Source organism: Thalassophryne amazonica, chromosome 9, assembly GCF_902500255.1.
Source record: "Thalassophryne amazonica chromosome 9, fThaAma1.1, whole genome shotgun sequence".
Taxonomy (NCBI): domain Eukaryota; kingdom Metazoa; phylum Chordata; class Actinopteri; order Batrachoidiformes; family Batrachoididae; genus Thalassophryne; species Thalassophryne amazonica.
This window is the reverse complement of record NC_047111.1, coordinates 11,263,441-11,271,147: the sequence shown is the minus strand read 5'-3', so window position 1 is coordinate 11,271,147 and position 7,707 is coordinate 11,263,441.

Genomic DNA, 7,707 nt, shown 5'->3' with positions numbered 1-7,707 from the left:
GAATTATGAAACAGGAAGCCTGAAACTGCCACAAAGGAAAGACAGCACTTGGCTCAAACTTGCTGATGTACCCTTGAGCAAGGTCCAGTGTGCAGTGCAGCAGACAGAGTGTTGACAGAGCAATCCAGCAAATTCACCACAAATACTCCTTAGACATTAAGTCTTGAAAAAACCGTCTGGTCACCTGAATTTTAACAAACAGCTAAAAAGGTGTAAAAGGTGCATTTAAGGTTGCACAAAAATAGGCATATTATATTTAGGCATTTATCACAGTTTTTATGTGGGTTACATAGGGGTCAGTTGAAGAATTACACTCTCTTAATTCGACCCGGTTCTTACTGTAATACTGTACTTTACATAGTGCAAAGTTACACTATACTCAAAATCAAATTTATTCAAAGTTATGTTGAAAAACAGGTCGGGTTCCCAAAGACAGCCCACACAAGGGCTCCGTTTGATGAGAGACCCGAACAAAGCCAGCAAGTGATTTTATAAAAGACAATGTAGGCGGTACAGTGGGTGGGTTTTAGTCCCACAACACCTAACATTTGGCTTGCGTAGACAGAGGGGAAACCCCGCCCCTTGTCTTCAACCCACACTTGTTTGGTACCTGGTGGAACCTAACTCCTTTGTTTGCTGGACTTTGATCAGATAAAACCAGTTCAAACCAGTTGACATGCATCCTTGAACAGATAACTAGGGATGGGTATTGATAAGATTTTATCGATATTGATACCATTATCGATTCCGCTTATCGATCCGATTCCTTATCAATTCCCTTATCGATACCTCCTGTGTATTTTCTGTGTACGAAAGTCTGCTTTACAGGTTTTCTATGGCAACAACATTTTATTGAGTCTTAAAGTAAATAAATATGAAACTGATTACTGGATCCTTGATCTCATCATCATCATTTTCAACCGCTTTTCCAGGTTCGGGTCACAGGGGCAGGGGACCCCAGACTTCCCTTTCCCGGGCCACATTGTCCACCGACTGGGGGATCCCGAGGCGTTCCCAGGCTAGTGTGGAGATATAATCTCTCCACCTAGTCCTGGGTCTTCCCCGGGGTCTCCTTCCAGGTGGATGTGCCTGGAACACCTCCATTGAGAGGCGCCCAGGGGGCATCCTTACCAGATGCCCGAACCACCTCAGCTGGCTCCTTTCAACACGAAAGAGCAGCGACTCTACTCTGAGCTCCTCACAGATGATTGAACTTCTCACCCTATCTCTAAGGGAGACACCAGCCACCCTCCTGTGGAAGCCCATTTCAGCCGCTTATACCTACGACCCAGTTCTTTCAGTCATGACCCAACCCTCATGACGATAGGTGAGAGTAGGAACGAAGATTGACCAGTAGATCGAGAGCTTCATCTTTTGGCTCCATTGTCAGTACTCCATTGTCCCCTCACTCGTGAAAAAGACCCTGAGGTACTTGATTACCTTAACTTGGGGCAAGACCGTATTCCCTACCCAAAGTAGGCAATCCATTGGTTTCCTGCTGAGAACCATGGCCTCAGATTTACTTTCATTTACTTTACTTTATTTTCATCCCAGTCGCTTCACACTCGGCTGTGAACTGATCCAGTGAGTGTCGGAGGTCACCGGCCGATGAAGTCAACAGGACCACATCATCTGCAAAAAGCAGACTAATTCCGGACAATTTATCAACACATTAACAGCAACTTTGTCATTTTTACAAAGTGAAAATATCGCACTTTTAAAGGAATGAAGAAGAAAGAATAAAGAAGGTTTGAGCATTAAACTGACACAGTCACACGGCGATGAGCTGGTTCTGGATATCTTCGGCCAACCCCTGGAAGAAGACATCATGGAGTGCTGCAGGGTTCCATTACCTCTGAGCCGCCAGAATGCGGAAGTCAATGGTGTAATCTGTGGCTCGGCAGCCGCCCTGCTTCAGCCTCATCAGGGTACGTGCAACTTCACGTCCTGGAGATGTCTTGGAACATCTGTTGAAGAGCAGGGGTGAAAGCTGATGTGGATGAGGTGATGATGTGGATTTGGAACTGTTTTGCAAACTGAATTGTGACTGCACTGGATCAGGAACTGGCTCGGGATCAGATTATAACTGAATAGTGAACTGGATGAGGAACTCAATGGTGATGTGGAATTTGAAAAACAAAGTGTCACTGACAGAAAAGTCTTTCAACCCTCTTAATTTCTGACTTTGACAATCAAACATCAGAACAGAAACACAAAACCTACCATTTCTGACAAACCTTCAGCATGCTCGAGTTGTTGCTGCAAAAGTATTCAAAGTCGTATGTTTGAAACCCAACGTCAAATGGATAAATCTGGTTGGACAGGATGCAGAGCAACTGCATGGTTTCTCTTTTCATTTCTCTTCCAGGCTTCATGATGGACTGCGGTGCTTTAGAGTGAAGCCTCACATTCACCCATTCACACGCTCATCCTGTCAGTGCACCGCCACACAAGATACTCACCTGCACACCAACATGTACTTAGGAAGGAAGGGCTTTGCTCAAGGACCCTGGGGGATTCAAACTGAGGATGCTCTGGTCACAGGCTTAAAGCGCTGTGGATGAATCCATGAAGTGATGTTTTATAACATGGGCTTGGCCAAGATGTCCATTTTGTAGTTTATCTTCACTTAAACGTCATTAATGTCGCTGCCTTTCTGCTCCAATGGACCGAGTTAAGGAAAAGCAGTTAGGAAAGGACGCAGGAGCTCCTCCTGACTGGTGAACATTTACAGGTCAAAGTTCACCAGATTTCAGAGCATCAAATGAATCTGCTGATTGATGCAACATGTACCTACAAAATATTAACTTTCAAAGAAGTTGGATCGTTGTGTAAAATGTAAATCAAAAGAGAATACAATGATTTTCAAATCCTCTGGAATACACGACAAAGACAAGATATTTAATGTTCAAACTGATAAACTTTGTTTTTGTGCAAATATTTGCTCATTTTGAAATGGATGTGTTGTGTGGGCCGCCCGAAGAGCAGGTACTGCTGGCTCACCACCAGAGGGCGCCCTGCCTGTTGTCGGGTTTCAGGCACCAGAGGGCGCAGTTGTCAGAGGAGTCCACCAGGTGCACTTAGCTGACAGCTGTCACACATCATCATCATCATCATCATCACCATTTATAAAAGTCTGGGAGAGACATCACACTCTGAGTTATCAGCTTACCCTACAGGTAAACCGACTCAGCCATTTTGTGCCGTACACACATTCATTGTTTCTAAAGTCTTTCCAGTTGTGACTTATACTTGCAGCTCTTTGCCGAGTTTGTGGAAGTTGGAGGAGTTGGCGTCTCCACTCCTCACTTCTGACTTACTGAGTATAACCATTGACACTGTACATCCTCCAGCTTTCCTCTGCCAGATTATTACCAGTGCAAAGTTCAAAAGCCTCTGCGATGGTATGGGGGTGTGTTAGTGCCCATGTCATGGACAACTTACATATCTGTGATGGCAACATCAATGCTGAAAGGTACATCCAGGTTTTGGAGCAATACATGCTGCCATCCAAGCAACGTCTTTTTCAGGGACATCCCTGCTTATTTCAGCAAGACAATGCCAAGCCACATTCTGCACGTTACAACAACGTGGCTTCGTAGTAAAAGAGTGCGGGTACTAGACTGGCCTGCCTGCAGTCCAGACCTGTCACCCGTTGAAAATGTGTGGCGCATTATGAAGCACAAAATACAACAGAGACCCCGGACTGTTGAACTGAAGTCGTACATCAAGCAAGAATGGGAAAGAATTCCATCTAAAAAGCTTCAACAATTGGTGTCCTCAGTTCCCAAACACTTATTGAGTGTTGTTAGAAGGAAAGGTGATGTAACACAGTGGTAAACATACCACTGTCCCAGCTTTTTTGAAACGTGTTGCAGGCATCCATTTCAAAATGAGCAAAAATGTACACAAAATAATAAAGTTTATCAGTTTGAACATTAAATATCTTGTCTTTGTGCTGTATTCAATTGAATATAGGTTGAAGAGGATTTGCAAATCATTGTATTCTGTTTTTATTTACATTTTACACAACGTCCCATCTTCATTGGAATTGGGGTTGTATTAAAAAAAATAAGTCCTGTGATGGATTCTGCTTAGCCCGACAACCGGCCCTGAATTGGTTGACGGCCGAGACGCTGACATCAGCCTCATGTTGATGTGGCATGAGTGCTGCTCTCCTATTGGTCGTTTAGGGGAGGGAAATCTCACACCAAAATGGAGGCCAGTGTCCAGCCCAATTCATAGCTGGGCCAGTGGTTGGGAGGAGGCGTGTGTGTGCAAAGGTTTTAGGCATGCCCGACTGCCTGTGCATTTCTTCATGGGGAATGAAGGGAGGTGGACTTACAGCCAGAGGGTCCTCGGTTCAGTTCCCCATCAGACAGGAAGACCATCGAGGTGCCTTTGAGCAAAGTGTGTTTCTGTTTATGTGTGTTTGTGTGATTATAAACAATCTGAGTTGTGTATAAACAACAAAGATTGTGAGTTTATGTTTGTGTGTGTGTTTTTGTGTTTGTCTTGTTTGTGTGTTTATGTGTGTATCTGTGTATTTATGTGTGTGTATGTGTTTCTGTGTGTATCTATATGTATCTGTGTTTATGTGTGTGTATCTATGTGTATCTGTTTATTTATGTGTGTATCCGTGTTTATGTGTGTGTATATCTGTGTATCTGTGTTTATGTATGTGTTTATGTGTGTGTATATCTGTGTTTGTGTTTATGTGTATCTGTGTTTATGTATGTGTTTATGTGTGTGTATATCTGTGTTTGTGTTTATGTGTATCTGTGTTTATGTATGTGTTTATGTGTGTGTATATCTGTGTTTGTGTATCTGTGTTTATGTATGTGTTTATGTGTGTGTATATCTGTGTTTGTGTATCTGTGTTTATGTATGTGTTTATGTGTGTGTATATCTGTGTTTGTGTATCTGTGTTTATGTATGTGTTTATGTGTGTGTATCTGTGTTTGTGTTTATGTGTATCTGTGTTTATGTATGTGTTTATGTGTGTATCTGTGTTTGTGTATATCTGTGTTTGTGTTTATGTGTATCTGTGTATTTATGTGTGTGTATGTGTGTATCTGTGTATATCTGTGTTTGTGTTTATGTGTATCTGTGTATTTATGTGTGTGTATGTGTGTATCTGTGTGTTTGTGTGTATCTGTGTGTGTATGTGTTTATGTGTATCTGTGTTTATGTATATCTGTTTATGTGTGTATCTGTGTTTATGTGTGTGTGTATCTGTGTTTGTTTGTGTGTGTATCTGTGTTTATGTTTATCTGTGTTTATGTGTGTGTGTTTGTGTGTGTTTATGTGTGTATCTGTGTTTATGTTTATCTGTGTTTATGTGTGTGTGTTTATGTGTGTATCTGTGTTTATGTTTATCTGTGTTTATGTGTGTGTGTTTGTGTGTGTATCTGTTTATGTTTATCTGTGTTTATGTGTTTGTGTGTGTATCTGTGTTTATGTTTATCTGTGTTTGTGTATGTTTATGTGTGTGTGTTTGTGTATGTTTGTGTGTTTATGTGTGTATCTGTGTTTATGTGTGTGTGTTTGTGTATCTGTGTGTGTGTTTATGTGTGTATCTGTGTTTATGTGTGTGTGTTTGTGTATCTGTGTGTGTGTTTATGTGTGTATCTGTGTTTATATGTGTGTGTTTGTGTATGTGTGTGTTTATGTGTGTATCTGTGTTTATGTGTGTGTGTTTGTGTATCTGTGTGTGTTTGTGTATGTGTTTATGTGTGTGTATCTGTTTATGTGTGTGTATCTGTTTATGTGTGTGTATCTGTGTTTATGTGTATCTGTTTATGTGTTTGTATCTGTGTGTTTGTGTCTGTTTATGTGTATCTGTGTTTGTGTGTATATCTGTTTGTGTGTATCAGTGTTTGTTTATGTGTGTGCATCTGTGTTTGTGTGTTTTTGTTAGTGTGTATCTGTGTATTTATGTTAATGTGTGTATCTGTGTTTGTGTGTGTATCTGTGTATTTATGTGTGTGTATGCATGTTTTTATGTGTGTGTATCTGTATTTATGTGTGTGTATCTGTATTTATTTGTGTGTATCTGTATTTGTGTTTATCTGTGTTTATGTGTGTATCTGTGTATTTATGTGTGTGTATCTGTTTTTATGTGTGTGTATGTTTGTGTGTATCAGTGTGTTTGTATCTGTGTGTGTGTATATCTGTTTGTGTGTGTAAGTGTGTTTGTGTTTATGTGTCTGTATCTATGTTTGAGTGTGTATCTGTGTGTTTGTGTATCTGTTTGTGTATGTAAGTGTTTGTGTGTGTATCTGTATCTGTATCTGTGTTTGAGTGTGTATCTGTGTTTGTATCTGTGTTTATGTGTATCTGTATTTTTATGTGTGTATCTGTGTGTGTTTGTGTTTATGTGTGTATCTGTGCGTTATGTGTATGTTTTTGTTTGTGTGTATCTGTGTATTTACGTGTGTATCTGTGTTTGTGTGTGTATCTGTGTTTGTATCTGTGTATTTATGTGTGTTTATCTGTGTTGGTATCTGTGTATTTGTGTTTGTATCTGTGTTTGTGTATATCTGTGTGTATAAGTGTGTATCTGTTTGTGTATCAGTGTGTTTGTGTTTATTTGTGTGTATAAGTGTGTATGTTTGTGTATCAGTGTGTTTGTGTTTATTTGTGTCTAAGTGTGTATCTGTTTGTGTATGTGTTTATGTTTTTGTTTGTGTGTATCTGTGTATTTACGTGTATCTGTGTGTTTGTGTGTGTATCTGTGTGTTTATGTGTGTGCGTATCTGTGCGTTTGAGTTTATGTGTGTGTATCTGTGTTTGTGCTTATGTGTGTGTATCTCTGTGTTTGAGTTTATTAAGGAACTGGCCCACTACAGACCAGTTGCCCTGACCTCCCACCTCATGAAGACCATGGAACGGCTCATCCTGTCTCACCTCCGCACCGTGGTGAGCGACATCCTGGACCCACTGCAGTTCGCCTACAGGCCCAACATCAGGGTAGATGACGCTGTCATCGACCTGCTGCAGCGAGTGCTCACCCACCTGGAGACCAGCAGGAGCGCTGTGAGTCATGTTCTTTGATTTCTCCAGCGCTTTCAACACCATCAGACTGGCGCTGCTGCGGGAGGAGCTGGAGGACGCAGGTGTGGATGGACACCTCGCCGCATGGACCATTGACTACCTCACTGACCGCCCGCAGTATGTGCGGCTGTACGGCTGTCAGTCTGAGGTGGTAAGGTGCAGCATCAGGGCCCTCCAGGGCACTGTCCTCTCGCCTTTCCTCTTCACCCTCTCCACCTCGGACTTCACCTACAACACGGACAGCTGCCACCTCCAGAAGTTCTCTGATGACTCTGCCATTGTGGGTCGCGTGTCTGAGGGGAACGAGCTGGAGTACCGGTTGGTCATCACAGACTTTGTGGACGTGTGAACGCAACCACTTGTGTCTCAACACTAGTGAGACAAAGGACATGGTGATCAACTTCAGGAGGAAACCACCACCTCATCCAACGGTGAACATCCAGGGGGAGGACATAAAGACTGTGGACAGTTTCAAATACCTGGGTGTTCACCTCAACAGCAAACTGGACTGGACTCACAACACCGACGCCCTGTACAAAAAAGGTCTGAGTTGCTTCCACCTCCTGAGGAGACTGAGATCCTTTGGAGTGAGCAGGTCCCTGCTTAAGACCTTCTACAACTCTGCTGTAGCCTCTGCTCTCCTCTATGCCA